Genomic DNA, 16,303 nt, shown 5'->3' on the forward strand with positions numbered 1-16,303 from the left:
CATATCAGAGGTATGGCTTTTTGTCCACAATTCTTCCATTAAGATCACTTGTGGCCAGACTTCTCTAAACAGTAGATGGGTGTACCTGGGTCCCACTGGTTTCTGACAGTTCTGTGCTGATGGCACTGCTGGACATCTTCCGATGGCAAAGGGAAGTAAGCATGATGTGTCTTTCATCTGCTGCATTACGTTTCCTTGGCCCACTACTGCATCTATGGTCCTCAACATTGCCGGTTTCTTCTTCTTCTGCTTCTTCAAAAGAGCTTGAACAGCACATCTTGAAACCTCAGTCTGCTTTGAGACCTTGCTAATGCAGTATAACTACCTTGTATCTTGTTGCTGTTCTTAGGCTTGCCATGGTTTATGACCTGTAACATAAAAACTGTCTTCCACAACCTCACTTTAGTAGCAGAGTTTGGCTGTTTCTCACCCATTTTTAAGCCACCTACACAGCTATTTCTGTTTCAGCTAATGACTGTGTTTCAACCTACATATGTAATTGATGATCAATAGGGCCTGCTTGGAATAATTGGTCAATCATACACCTGAATCTAATCCCACAGAATCCCTGACTTTGTGCAAGTGTACAAAGTGTGCAACTGTAAGAACTGACCCTGATTTGAAGCCAAAGGTGATCACACCAAATATTGATTTGATTTAACTTTTTATAATTTTAAAGGCATTCTTACTTTACAGCATTTCTTCACATCTGCCTAAAATGTTTGCACAGTACTGTACAATACTTTCAACCAGCTTTTGCTCTCTACCGAAATTGGTATGGTTACCAGATTTTCAAAAATAAATTTGCAGACACCCAACTGACCGTGCCCACTTGACAATTCCCACATGACCACACCGCAAATTTGTAGGCACACTCACAAAATCATGTTCCCATTTGTAGCTACATCCACAAAATAACACCCTTATTTTTAACAGGTCCTCAAACACCTGGTCACAGACTTTTTGAACATTAGGTAGACATTCACGATATAAAGACAAAATAAACAAATAAGAAGCACTAAGGTATTGTGGATAGTTAGGAGAGAAGCCTTAAAGGTATCAAAATAAAAAAATGTGGCGCTCATGACGGGTGGTTTAAATGGATCTCCCGTTGGGGCACACCTCAGAAGTTTTGCAAGCCATGGTAATTTACTTTTGACTACTTTTGACGCTTCACTGTGGGTTAACAACAACTTCTGGCCAGAGGCCACATAACACTTCTGAACCCCCACACACCTGCAAAAGAGCTGTGTCTTCTCCTCTCAGGCAGTGACTTAGTCTGCTCTTACCTGTCCAAACACCCAACTTCAAAGTCATTTTGAGAAAATGTCCCTAAGCACTCGCTTAACCCCGTCATCTTGTCTTTTAACACTACATCTTTAACTGTATTCCACCCTTTGGCACAGAGGGGAGCTACCATACTTTGCATCACAAGGCCTTGTACATTGCGACCTTCAGGCTTGGTCCCTAGGAGGGTCCTGCACCACAGTTGGCTCAAACATGAAGATCCTACCACTGAATGAGATGTAGGAATTACTAAGCTACCTCTCACTACCAGGACCTCTGTCACCTGCCACCATCAACACTTCATCTGGCAGCTGGCTAATTCTCCTTTTCTCTGCACATTTTTTTAAATCATAAAAGTTACTGTAATGTTCACTCTTTTACTTCTTAACCCAAAGGGTTAACTATGGCTTTAACTCACTGCTTCACTGTTCTCTTGGATACACCATGACTACACATCACTGTAATACACTTGATTTCACCATCCCAAATAACTTCTTCTTCAGACAAGAACTTGTTTTACTGAATCAGTTTTGTAAAATACAATTGAGGTAGTTAGGGCGGTGCCAGCATAAGGAAGCTTAGGCAGCCACCTTAGGGAACCAGGATAGGGTAGAAGGATGGTAAAATCTGAATCTCCAGCCATTTGATGGGGATTCAGATTTTTAAAATAGCTTTCTTCCATTCCCTCTCACCTAACAGCATTACACGCTGCTGTTTAGAGGGAGTGGGATGTTAGGAGGACGGGTCTGCTTTTTATTCCTTCCACTCAATGGTTGAAGCGTGGGTCTCCTGAAGTTTTTGGCGCCCAGTATTCTCCCCCGCCCATGCTTCTAAATCTCAGCTACCTGGATGGCCAGATCATGAAGTGGCCATTCAGAGACATAGTTACGGAGTTAGTCAGGTTGAAAAAAGACACAAGACCATCTAGTTCAACCAATGAAAAAAAAAAAAAAAACATACAATCCCATATACACAATACTATACCCACTGTTCATCCAGAGGAAGGTGAAACCCCCCAGCAAAGCATGATCCAATTTGCTATAGCAGAGGAAAAAATCCTTCCTGATCCCCCGAGAGGCAATTGGATATTCCCTGGTTTAACTTTATCTATAAATATTAGTATCCAGTTATATTATGTACATTTAGGAAAGAATCCAGGCCTTTTTAAAAGCAATTTACTGAGCTGTCCAGAACCACCCCTTGAGGGAGTCTATTCCACATTTTCACAGCTCTTACTGTGAAGAAACCTTTCCATATTTGGAGATGAAATCTCTTTTCCTCCAGACATAAAGAGTGCCCCCCTTGTCCTCTGTGATGACCTTAACCACTTGCCGACTGCCTAACGCAAATATACTGTAGCAGAATGGCACGGGCAGGCAAAATCACGTACCTGGTACGTGATTCGCCTCCCATGGGCGTGGGGCGCGAAGCCCGAGTGCCCAAGGTGGTCAGCATCGTTAGGGGAGTGATCCATGCTGAGGGGGAGGCCACTCATTCGTGGCCACCCCCTCACTATCACTCCCAACAAATGACAATCTTCCTCTGCCTCTGTAATGTAAACAGAGGCAGAGGAAGTGATGTCATCTCTCCTCGTGTCGGTCTTTTCGTTCCGGTGCCGAGGAGAGGAGACATCCAAGTAAGTGCACCAACACTCTAGGCACACATTTCACTCCCCAGTCACCCCCGATCACCCCCCTACCACCCCCCTGCACCCCCTGTCACAGTGACACCAATAGCAGTTTTTTTTTTTCTGATTATTGCATTGGTGTCATTTTGTGACAGTTATAAGTGGTAGGGCAGTTAGTGTTAGGCCCCTTTAGGTCTAGGGCACCCCCTAACCCCCCTAATAAAGTTTTAACCCCTTGATCACCCCCCGTCGCCAGTGTCACTAAGCGATTTTCTGATCGCTGTATTAGTGTCACAGGTGACGCTAGTTAGGGAGGTGAGTATTTAGGTTCGCCGTCAGCGTTTTATAGCGTCAGGGACACCCATATACTACCTAGTAAAGGTTTTAACCCCCTGATTGCCCCCTAGTTAATCCTTTCACCAGTGATCACCGTATAACTGTTATGGGTGACGCTGGTTAGTTAGTGTGTTTTTTATAGTTTCAGGGCACCCGCCAGGTATTACCTAATAAAGGTTTAACCCCCTGATCGCCTGGCGGTGATATAAGTTAAGTTTTAGGGTCAGATAGGGTCTGCGTCACCCCAGGCAGCGTCAGGTTAGTGCCAGTACTGCAAACACCCACGCACACAGCATACACCTCCCTTAGTGGTATAGTATCTGAACGGATCAATATCTGATCGGATCAGATCTATACTAGCGTCCCCAGCAGTTTAGGGTTCCCAAAAATGCAGTGCTAGTGGGATCAGCCCAGATACTTGCTAGCACCTGCGTTTAGCCCCTCCGCCCAGTCCAGCCCAGCCCACCCAAGTGCAGTATCGATCAATCACTGTCACTTACAAAACACTAAACACACATAACTGCAGCGTTCGCAGAGTCAGGTCTGATCCCTGCGATCCCTAACAGGTTTTTTGGTAGCGTTTTGATACAGTCGCTAACAGTCAGGAGCTTTTTACCTGTGAGTCTCACTAGTGTACCACTAAATTTAGAGCCCAAAATGCCAAATCGAAGGTACACTAGTGAAGAGGCCTACACGTTTCTGAGCATGACAGATAGTGAAGAGGAAGTCATCTGTCAGATTCAGGCTCAGAATACGATCCTGTAGAGGACAGCGGCTCCATGACAGATAGCTCTAACGACGGAGTTGTGGTCCCTGCCATGGTCAGGCGTACCAGACCCCAATCTTCCTCTGTTGTTGATGTGCAAGAACTGAAGGTCTCTCGTATGGAGCAGAGCAGTATTAGCGCCGCTATTCCTTCTGGTGAACTGGCAAGCACCAGCGGCCTAGTACACCCTGGTCGTAGTCAATCCAGCACTGCAGTATCACGTGGTGACGTGGCGAGTCCCATAAGTGCAGTTCCAACTGGTGAGGTGGCAAGCACAAGTAGTGTCCCGCTGCCACCAAGAAGATGAACACAGGCCCATTGTGCCCATAGTGCCCTTCCTGCTGCATTCGCCAATCCTAATTGGGAACCCACCACTTCTGCAGCACCCGTACTTCCCCCATTCACTGGCCAACCCGGCATTCAGGTGGAAACAGTTGATTTTACGTCACTTGGTTTTAATTCGCTGTTTTTCACCGAAGATCTCTATAGATCTATTGTGGACCAAAGCAATTTGTATGCTGGTCAACACATCGCCACTATTCCCCAGTCCTCCCTTGCCAGAGATTGGAGACCAATTATGGTTTCCTAATTTAAGCTCTTTCTGGGCCTTTACTTCAACATGGGCATAACTAAAAAGAGTGAGTCGCGGTCATATTGGTCCACTGACCCAATTCACCATATGCCCTTGTTCTCTGCCTCCATGACCAGGGCACGATACGAGCAGATCTTGCAGTTCATGCACTTCAATGACAATGAACTCTGTCGTCCTCGTGGAGACCCTGGATATGATCGGCTCTACAAAATTCGGCCCCTCGTAAACCACTTCAACCAACATTTTGCAGACTTGTTTACTCCCATCAAGTTGTCTGCATTGATGAGTCCCTGATTAAGTTTTCTGGCTGCTTCTTGTTCTTAAGAGGCAAACTCAATGGGTCAGATTTTTCACTGGCAAATGTATACGGCCCGAATAAAAACCCCAGTAGATACTTACTGGGAGTCCTAGCAAAATTTGATGAATTCAAGAAGGGGGGGCCATAATAGCAGGAGACTTCAATTTGTGTTTCGAGCCAGGGAAGGATAGTACGTCGCATGCACCGGGGACAGGAGGGGTATGGATGAACAAACTGAAAAAGAAGCTGCGCCAATGTCAACTCGTTGATGGATGGAGGATGCAACATTATAGTGTAAGAGAATTCACATACTACTCCCCCGTCCATGCGACGTACTCTAGACTGGACTTTTTTCTTGTGGAGCACTGGCTCCTTGAGGAGGTGGAGGGTACACATATTGGAACAATGACCTTCTCTGACCACGCGCCAGTGAGCTTACAGTTGAAAATGGGTTTCCGTAAAAATTTGTGTAAAAGTTGGAGATCAAATGAGGATCTCCTCCACGATAGAGAAATCGATAAGTGAATCAAAGAAGAGTTAGAACTCTATTTTAAAATGAATGTACCGGGTGAGACATCAGAAGCCACAGTCTGGGAGGCCCATAAGGCATATATTAGAGGTATCTTAATGATGGTGGGCACAGAGGAAAAGAGAAGAAAGGAGAGAGATAAAATAGCCCTGCAAAAAGAAATATATGACCTGGAACAACAACATAAGAAAACCGTGGATGGGGAGGTCTTGGTAGGCTTATTTAGGAAGAGAGAGGCTATGCGGGATCTAATAGAACAAGAAACCCGAAAGTTATACAATCTGGTGAAAAAAGAAAGATATTTAGGTGGTAACAGACCCAGCAAATTTTTGGTAATGACCCTAAGAAAAAAGAAAAATACTAATTATATCGAGAAAATTAAAACAAGAATCGGGGACATCAGATACAAAGATAAAGATATCGCGACAGCTTTCCAAGAATCTTATGGGGGGGTTGTACGCAATTAATAAAAACGAAACCCTAGAGGGGAGGGAACAAAAACGAGCGACAATTAAAAATTATCTTAAAGACAATGGTCTGGCCAAAATTACGGATATTGAACAAAGCACCTTAGAGGCCCCTATAACAGAGGAGGAGATGAGAAAGGCCCTTAAGGAAACGCCAATAGGTAAAAGCCCTGGCCCTGACGGGCTGACAGTTTTATGCAATAAAAAATACCAGGAATATCTAATTCCTAAAATGTGCTCCTATATGAATGAGATTGGAGAGAAAGGGGAAATGAGGAGAGAGGCATTAGAAGCCAATATAACCATCATCTTAAAAGACGATAAAGACAGCACTCTTTGCTCCAGCTATAGACCCATCTCGCTCCTAAACGTTGATACGGAACTATTTGCCAAGGTGCTGGCAGGAAGATTGAAACAAATAATAAATAAGATCATACACCCTGACCAGGTCGGGTTTATACCGGGAAGGGAGGGACGGGATAATGGTATCAAAACACTCTTAGTAGTACATAAAATTAAAGAGAGTGGAGCCCCAGGTCTACTTCTGTCAATCGACGCTGAGAAAACATTTGACAGAGTAGACTGGGGCTTCATGATGTGCACATTGGAGGGGATTGGACTAGGAGATAGAACCCTTAGATGGATTAAGGCTTTATACTCCCGAACCACAGCGAGAGTGAGAGTTAACGGTCTACTTTCTAAACCATTTGAAATGTTCAATGGCACAAGACAAGGGTGCCACTCTCTCCGCTCCTATTTGTGCTGACCTCGAACCCCTTCTCTCTAGGATTAGGCAAAATCCGGACATTAGCGGGATAAACATCGGGAAAGATGAGCATAAATTGGCCGCCTTTGTGGATGATATTCTGCTTTATGTCACATGCCCTAGGACTACTCTCCCTAATATTATATCTACATTATCAGAATATGGAAAGCTTTCCAACTTCAAGGTTAATCTGACCAAATTGGAAATGCTTGATATTAATAAAAGCAAATTTAGTGATTATTCTTACCAAAAACATTTCCCATTCATCTGGGGGAAAAAAAGAACTCAATTATCTAGGAGTCAAAATAACTTCTTCGAAAGAGACCCTGTTTCAGGCAAACTTTATGCCCCTTCTTAATGAAATAAAGCATGAGCTGAACAGAATCTCAAGAAGTCAGTTATCCTGGGGAGGTAGAATCAACATATATAAAATGGTAATATTACCTAAAACCACTTATAAAATGCAGATGGTCCCAATATCACTACCTCAAGCGTACCTCAAAAGTCTACACACTATGTTTTTAAGATTTATTTGGAGAGGGAAAAAGCACCATTTAAATTTCGCTCAGTTAACTAAAGACAAGAGTAAGGGGGGTGGGGGGCACCAGATATTTGTAAGTATCATGAGGCTATTGCCTTAGCACGAGTAATAGATTGGGTTAAAAAGAATGAAGAACAACTATGGGTAACAATGGAAAGTATAATTAGTGAAACCACATTGAATAAGATTGTATGGATTCTACCACACTTAAGAAAATATAGAGTTAAAACACAGGATAGTACAAGACATGCACTTAAAGTTTGGGACACATTGCACAAAAGGGAGCACTGGGAGTTCAATTCTCCTTTAATTCCACTTAAGGACACTGAATATTTTGCACCAGGGAGGGAGGACTGGTTCGGGAAATGGATTTTGGCTAGGAAGACGCCCAATTAAAGGATGTAATGAGGCAATTTAAAATTTGTACATTCCAAGAACTCAAGGAGAAGGACAATCTTTTGGTCATTGACCCTTGAAGGTATAACCAACTGTGCCATTTTGTCGACTCACTCCCGTAGCCAATTAGATCGGTAGGAAAATTACTCCCATTGGACAAAATTTGTATGCAAAAAAAAAAGCAAGGGGGGGGGGCTTTCTAAGATATATAAAGTTTTAATAGAATTGGGAAACACAGGGATCCCATTATACATTATGAAGCGGGAGAAGGAACTGGAAAGCAAGCTTAAAGACTCGGAAGTGTGGCAGATATTAGGGAGAATTAACGGCACTTCGGTCAATTGCAAAATGCTGGAGCTGAATTTCAAGTGCTTGACGAGAATGTATATGACCCCCGAAAGAGTACATAAATGTCAGAAGGAAACTTCGCAATTATGTTGGAGAGGTTGCAAAGAAATAGGGACAATGGCACCTATCTGGTGGTACTGCCCAGAAATAAAAAAATACTGGGGGGAGGTAAGGAAAATAATTAAAGAGATTACTGATATTGCTATCACGAATGACCCCTGGGCGTGTCTATTTCATAAGAGCGAAATTACCACAAAGATATATCTGAAAACGCTACTACCACAGCTCACTGACGCAGCTAAAAGCCTTATTCCCCGGTATTGGCAAAAGAGAGGCAGACCCACGATGAGTGATTGGTTCAACAAAATCAATGAAATAAAAGGCCTGGAATATCTTAGGTTTAGCGAAGGGATGGATATGAAAGTTTTTGAGACAAAGTGGAGGAAGTGGGTGGAGTTCAAAGACTCTCTAAAAGCGGCCGAGGTATGGGGCATTTAGCCTAGAGGTCTAGATATTGTTAGAGGGAGAAAAAATGAGTTGAGGGCGCGATGAGTAGACATAGGGGAAGATAGGAGCGGAGTAGAGCGGGTGTGAGGGAGAGGAAGGTGAAAGGTGAGGCTGGGGGGTTGGGAGGGCGGGTGGGTAGGGTTTGATTGAGGGAAGTCTATTGTTTCAAGAGTTTTGTACGTGACATATTTGCTGGGGAAAAAAATTTAAAAACCTGCCACAATGATGTGACGAAGTGAAGGGACGAGTTTTTGAATTTTAATAACTGAAACATGACCCCTGGAAATACATCTTGCTGATGTGGCAAAAAAGCAAAAAAAAAAAAAAAAAAAAGTTTTCTGGCCGCTTGTCATTCAAATAGTACCTTCCCAGCAAGCGTGCCAGATACGGGGTCAAGATGTATAAACTCTGTGACAGGGCCACAGGCTATACATGTAGTTTTATGGTTTACGAGGGAAAAAATAGTCACGTAGAGCCGACAAACTGCCCTGACTACATAGCAAGCGCTAGCAAGATTGTGTGGGACTTGGTGTCACCCTTATTTGGAAAGGGGTACCACTTATATGTGGACAATTATTACACGAGTGTGCCACTTTTTAGTCACTTGTTTGATCAGCAGATTGGAGCATGTGGCACCGTGCGACCTAATCGCCGGGGCTTTCCCCAGCGGCTTGTAGATTCTCGTCTTAGGCTGGGGGAGAGAGCCTGCTTCAAGTGTAATAACTTGCTCGCTATGAAGTGGAGGGATAATAAGAATGTTTTCGTTTATTACCTCCCTTCATGCAGACACGACAGTCCAAATTACTATGACGACTGGTGTTGTGGAGAAACCCCTCTGTGTCCACGAATATAACCAAAATATGGGAGGGGTGGACCTCAATGACCAGTTGTTGGCGCCGTACCTATTTGCCTGTAAGGCCAGACGCTGGTACAAGAAAGTGTCTGTTTATTTATTTCAATTGGCGTTGCTGAACGCTCATGTGCTATACAGAGCTTCAGGACTGGATCCTTCCTTAAATTCCAGGAAGAGATCGTCAGAGCCCTTCTGTTTCCAGACGGTGCTCCAACTCACCTTCCCCAACCAAATGCAGTAAGCCGGCTGCATGAGAGGCGTTTTCTTTATGTCCTCCCGAGTACCCCTACCCAACGAGCCCCCCAAAAAAGATGTTGTGTCTGCAGCAAGCGTGGATGTAGGCGTGACACCTGCTATTATTGTCCCTCCTGTCCTGACAATCCTGGTCTTTGCATTGGTGAATGTGTTGAACGCTACCATACACTAGTTGAGCATTAGCGTAGAGTACAGCACTGCACAGACTAGGCACACTTTCACAGGGTCTCCCAAGATGCCATCGCATTTTGAGAGACCCGAACCTGGAACCGGTTACAGTTACAAAAGGTACAGTTACAAAAAAAGTGTAAAAAAAAAAAACACAAACAAAAATATAAAATAAAAAATAATAGTTGTCGTTTTATTGTTCTCTCTCTATTCTCTCTCTCTCTATTCTCTCTATTGTTCTGCTCTTTTTTACTGTATTCTATTCTGCAATGTTTTATTGTTATTATGTTTTATCATGTTTGCTTTTCAGGTATGCAGTTTTTTATACTTTACCGTTTACTGTGCTTTATTGTTAGCCATATTTTTGTCTTCAGGTACAGCATTCACGACTTTGAGTGGTTATACCAGAATGATGCTTGCAGGTTTAGGTATCATCTTGGTATCATTCTTTTCAGCCAGCGGTCGGCTTTCATGTAAAAGCAATCCTAGCGGCTAATTAGCCTCTAGACTGCTTTTACAAGCAGAGAATGCCCCCCCCCCCCCATCGTCTTCCGTGTTTTTCTCTGGCTCTCCTGTCTCAACAGGGAACCTGAGAATGCAGCCGGTGATTCAGCCAGCTGACCATAGAGCTGATCAGAGACGAGAGTGGCTCCAAACATCTCTATGGCCTAAGAAACCGGAAGCTACGAGCATTTTATGACTTAGATTTCGCCGGATGTAAATAGCGCCATTGGGAAATTGGGGAAGCATTTTATCACACCGATCTTGGTGTGGTCAGATGCTTTGAGGGCAGAGGAGAAATCTAGGGTCTAATAGACCCCAATTTTTTCAAAAAAGAGTACCTGTCACTACCTATTGCTATCATAGGGGATATTTACATTCCCTGAGATAACAGTAAAAATGATTAAAAAAAAAAAAAAATGAAAGGAACAGTTTTAAAATAAGATAAAAAAGCAAAAAAATAATAAAAAAAAAAAAAAAAAAAAAAAAAAGCACCCCTGTCCCCCCTGCTCTCGCGCTAAGGCGAACGCAAGCGTCGGTCTGGCGTCAAATGTAAACAGCAATTGCACCATGCATGTGAGGTATCACCGCGACGGTCAGATCGAGGGCAGTAATTTTAGCAGTAGACCTCCTCTGTAAATCTAAAGTGGTAACCTGTAAAGGCTTTTAAAGGCTTTTAAAAATGTATTTATTTTGTTGCCACTGCACGTTTGTGCGCAATTGTAAAGCATGTCATGTTTGGTATCCATGTACTCGGCCTAAGATCATCTTTTTTATTTCATCAAACATTTGGGCAATATAGTGTGTTTTAGTGCATTAAAATGTAAAAAAGTGTGTTTTTTCCCCAAAAAATGCGTTTGAAAAATCGCTGCGCAAATACTGTGTGAAAAAAAAAAATTAAACACCCACCATTTTAATCTGTAGGGCATTTGCTTTAAAAAAATATATAATGTGTGGGGGTTCAAAGTAATTTTCTTGCAAAAAAAAATAATTTTTTCATGTAATCAAAAAGTGTCAGAAAGGGCTTTGTCTTCAAGTGGTTAGAAGAGTGGGTGATGTGTGACATAAGCTTCTAAATGTTGTGCATAAAATGCCAGGACAGTTCAAACCCCCCCCCAAATGACCCCATTTTGGAAAGTAGACACCCCAAGCTATTTGCTGAGAGGCATGTCGAGTCCATGGAATATTTTATATTGTGACACAAGTTGCGGGAAAGAGACAAATTTTTTTTTTTTTTTTTTTTTTTTGCACAAAGTTGTCACTAAATGATATATTGCTCAAACATGCCATGGGAATATGTGAAATTACACCCCAAAATACATTCTGTTGCTTCTCCTGAGTACGGGGATACCACATGTGTGAGACTTTTTGGGAGCCTAGCCGCGTATGGGACCCCGAAAACCAAGCACCGCCTTCAGGCTTTCTAAGGGCGTAAATTTTTGATTTCACTCTTCACTGCCTATCACAGTCTCGGAGGCCATGGAATGCCCAGGTGGCACAAACCCCCCCCAAATGACCCCATTTTGGAAAGTAGACACCCCAAGCTATTTGATGAGAGGTATAGTGAGTATTTTGCAGACCTCACTTTTTGTCACAAAGTTTTGAAAATTAAAAAAAGAAAAAAAAAATTTTTTTTTTTGTCTTTCTTCATTTTCAAAAACAAATGAGAGCTGCAAAATACTCACCATGCCTCTCAGCAAATAGCTTGGGGTGTCTACTTTCCAAAATGGGGTCATTTGGGGGGGGTTTGTGCCACCTGGGCATTCCATGACCTCCGAAACTGTGATAGGCAGTGAAGAGTGAAATCAAAAATGTACACCCTTAGAAATCCTGAAGGCGGTGATTGGTTTTCGGGGTCCCGTACGCGGCTAGGCTCCTAAAAAGTCCCACACATGTGGTATCCCCATACTCAGGAGAAGCAGCAGAATGTATTTTGGGGTGCAATTCCACATATGCCCATGACCTGTGTGAGCAATATATCATTTAGTGACAACTTTGTGCAAAAAAAAAAAAAAAAATAAATTGTCACATTCCCGCAACTTGTGTCAAAATATAAAATATTCCATGGACTCAACATGCCTCTCAGCAAATAGCTTGGGGTGTCTACTTTCCAAAATGGGGTCATTTGGGGGGGGTTTGTGCCATCTGGGCATTTTATGGCCTTCAAAACTGTGATAGGTAGTGAGGAGTAAAATCAAAAATGTACGCCCTTAGAAATCCTGAAGGCAGTGATTGGTTTTCGGGGCCCCGTATGCGGCTAGGCTCCCAAAAAGTCCCACACATGTGGTATCCCCATACTCAGGAGAAGCAGCTAAATGTATTTTGGGGTGCAATTCCACATATGCCCATGGCCTGTGTGAGCAATATATCATTTAGTGACAACTTTTTGTAATTTTTTTTTTTTTTTTTGTCATTATTCAATCACTTGGGACAAAAAAAATGAATATTCAATGGGCTCAACATGCCTCTCAGCAATTTCCTTGGGGTGTCTACTTTCCAAAATGGGGTCATTTGTGGGGGTTTTGTACTGCCCTGCCATTTTAGCACCTCAAGAAACGACATAGGCAGTCATAAATTAAAGGCTGTGTAAATTCCAGAAAATGTACCCTAGATTGTAGGCGCTATAACTTTTGCGCAAACCAATAAATATACACTTATTGACATTTTTTTTACCAAAGACATGTGGCCAAATACATTTTGGCCTAAATGTATGACTAAAATTGAGTTTATTGGATTTTTTTTAGAACAAAAAGTAGAAAATATCATTTTTTTTCAAAATTTTCGGTCTTTTTCCGTGTATAGCGCAAAAAATAAAAACGGCAGAGGTGATCAAATACCATCAAAAGAAAGCTCTATTTGTGGGAAGAAAAGGACGCAAATTTCGTTTGGTTACAGCATTGCATGACCGCGCAATTAGCAGTTAAAGCGACGCAGTGCCAATTTGTAAAAAGTGCTCTGGTCAGGAAGGGGGTAAATCCTTCCGGGGCTGAAGTGGTTAAAAAATGTTTTATTTTTTACTATGTTTTTTTGTATTTGCTTTGCAGGTATGGTAAGTCTTACTGTTATACTGTAATGTTACTTTGTTTTATTGTTAACCATCATTTGCTTAGCAGGTACGCCATTCAGTTGCAGTGCGGATTTATTTATCTTGACAGCAACAGTGTTTGCTCCCACGATACATAAAGCCGTGACTCCAGCGCTGTAGGAGGTGATTTCACCACCACAGTTAAAAAAAGAGCATATATGCCGAAGCATGGGGGCAGCAGGAGCGGAGGAGCGATTTGCTCCTACCTTTTGGGGCAGATGCCCCCATGCTTCGGCATATATAAATGGTGCATGTATGCCCATCATTAGAAGTGGGTGGATGAAGGGAGGTATTCTAATGGTGGGCATACCCACCGATCAATCTCTTTTTTTTAGTTCAGCCCACTGGCTGCATGAAAAAAAAGTTTACAATATATGCCCAACAAGGACCAGCAACGTACTGGTATGTTGCTGGACTTTGAGTGGTTATACCAGAATGATGCCTGCAGGTTTAGGTATCATCTTGGTATCATTCTTTTCAGCCAGCAGTCGGCTTTCATGTAAAAGCAATCCTAGCAGCTAATTAGCCTCTAGACTGCTTTTACTAGCACTGGGAGGTAATTCCCCCCCACCTTCTTCCATGTTTTTCTCTGGCTCTCCTGTCCCAACAGGGAACCTGAGAATGCAGCCCGTGATTCGGCCAGCTGACCATAGAGCTGATCAGAGACCAGAATGGCTCCAAACATCTCTATGGCCTAAGAAACCAGAAGCTACGAGCATTTTATGACTTAGATTTTGCCGGACACCATTGGGAAATTGGGAAAGCATTTTATCACACCGATCTTGGTATGGTCAGATGCTTTAAGAACAGAGGAGAGATCTAGGGTCTAATAGACCCCAATTTTTTCAAAAAAGAGTACCTGTCACTACCTATTGCTATCATAGAGGATATTTACATTCCCTGAGATAACAATAAAAATTACTTAAAAAAAATGAAAGGAACAGTTTAAAAATAAGATAAAAAAGCAAAAAATAATAAAAAAAAAAAAAAAAAGCACCCCTGTCCCCCCCTGCTCTCGCGTAAAGGTGAACGGAAGCGTCAGTCTGATGTCAAATGTAAACAGCAATTGAACCATGCATGTGAGGTATCACCGCAAAGGTCAGATCGAGGGCAGTAATTTTAGCAGTAGACCTCCTCTGTATATCTAAAGTGGTAACCTGTAAAGGCTTTTAAAGGCTTTTAAAAATGTATTTAGTTTGAGCGCCATTTTAAAGCATGTCGTGTTTGGTATCCATGTACTAGGCCTAAGATCATCTTTTTTATTTCATCAAACATTTGGGGAATATATTTGGGGTTTTAGTGCATTCAAATTTTAAAAAGTGTGTTTTTTTCCAAAAAAAGCGTTTGAAAAATCGCTGCGCAAATACTGTGTGAAAAAAAATGAAACTCACACCATTTTAATCTGTATGGCATTTGCTTTAAAAAAATATATATATTATTTGGGGGTTCAAAGTAATTTTCTTGCAAAAAAAATAATTTTTTCATGTAAACGAAAAGTGTCAGAAGGGCTTTGTCTTCAAGTGATTAGAAGAGTGGGTGATGTGTGACATAAGCTTCTAAATGTTGTGCATAAAATGCCAGGACAGTTCAAAGCCCCCCCAAATGACCCCATTTTGGAAAGTGGACACCCCAAGCTATTTGCTGAGAGGCATGTCGAGTCCATGGAATATTTTATATTGCTCAAACATGCCATGGGAATATGTGAAATTACACCCCAAAATACATTCTATTGCTTCTCCTGAGTAGGGGGATACCACATGTGTGAGACTTTTTGGGAGCCTAGCCGCGTACGGGACCCCAAAAACCAAGCACCGCCTTTAGGCTTTCTAGGGTGTAAATTTTTGATTTCACTCTTCACTGCCTATCGCAGTTACGGAGGCCATGGAATGCCCAGGTGGCACAACCCCCCCCCAAATAACCCCATTTTGGAAAGTAGACACCCCAAGCTATTTGCTGAGAGGTATAGTGAGTATTTTGCAGACCTCACTTTTGTCACAAAGTTTTGAAAATTGAAAAAAGAAAAAAAAATACATTTTTTTTAATACTCACCATGCCTCTCAGCAAATAGCTTGGAGTGTCTACTTTCCAAAATGGGGTCATTTGGGGGGGTTTTGTGCTATCTTGGCATTTTATGACCTTCAAAACTGATAGGTAGTGAGGAGTGAAATCAAAAATGTACGCCCTTAGAAATCCTAAAGGCGGTGATTGGATTTCGGGGCCCCGTATGCAGCTAGGCTCCCAAAAAGTCCCACACATGTGGTATCCCCATACTCAGGAGAAGCAGCAGAATGTATTTTGGGGTGTAATTCCACATATGCCCATGGCATGTTTGAGCAATATATCATTTAGTGACAACTTTGTGCAAAAAAATAAAAAAAGTTTGTCACTTTCCCGCAACTTGTGGCAAAATATAAAATATTCCATGAACTCAACATGCCTCTCAGCAAATAGCTTGGGGTGTCTACTTTCCAAAATGGGGTCATTTGGAGGAGGGGGGTTGTGCCATCTTGGCATTTTATGGCCTTCAAAACTGTGATAGGTAGTGAAGAGTGAAATCAAAAATGTATGCCCTTAGAAATCCTGAAGGCGGTGCCCAGGTGGCACAAACCCCCCCTAAATAACCCCATTTTGGAAAGTAGACACCCCAAGCTATTTGCTGAGAGGTACAGTGAGTATTTTGCAGACCTCACTTTTTGTCACAAAGTTTTGAAAATTGAAAAAAGAAAAAAAAAAAATACTTTTTTTTTGTCTTTCTTCATTTTCAAAAACAAATGAGAGCTGCAAAATACTCACCATGCCTCTCAGCAAATAGCTTGGGCTGTCTACTTTCCAAAATGGGGTCATTTGGGGAGGTTTTGTGCTATCTTGGCATTTTATGGCCTTCGAAACTGATAGGTAGTGAGGAGTGAAATCAAAAATTTACGCCCTTAGAAATCCTAAAGGCGGTGATTGGATTTCGGGGCCCCGTATGCAGCTAGGCT

This window comes from Aquarana catesbeiana, linkage group LG04, assembly GCF_042186555.1.
Source record: "Aquarana catesbeiana isolate 2022-GZ linkage group LG04, ASM4218655v1, whole genome shotgun sequence".
NCBI classification, from domain to species: domain Eukaryota; kingdom Metazoa; phylum Chordata; class Amphibia; order Anura; family Ranidae; genus Aquarana; species Aquarana catesbeiana.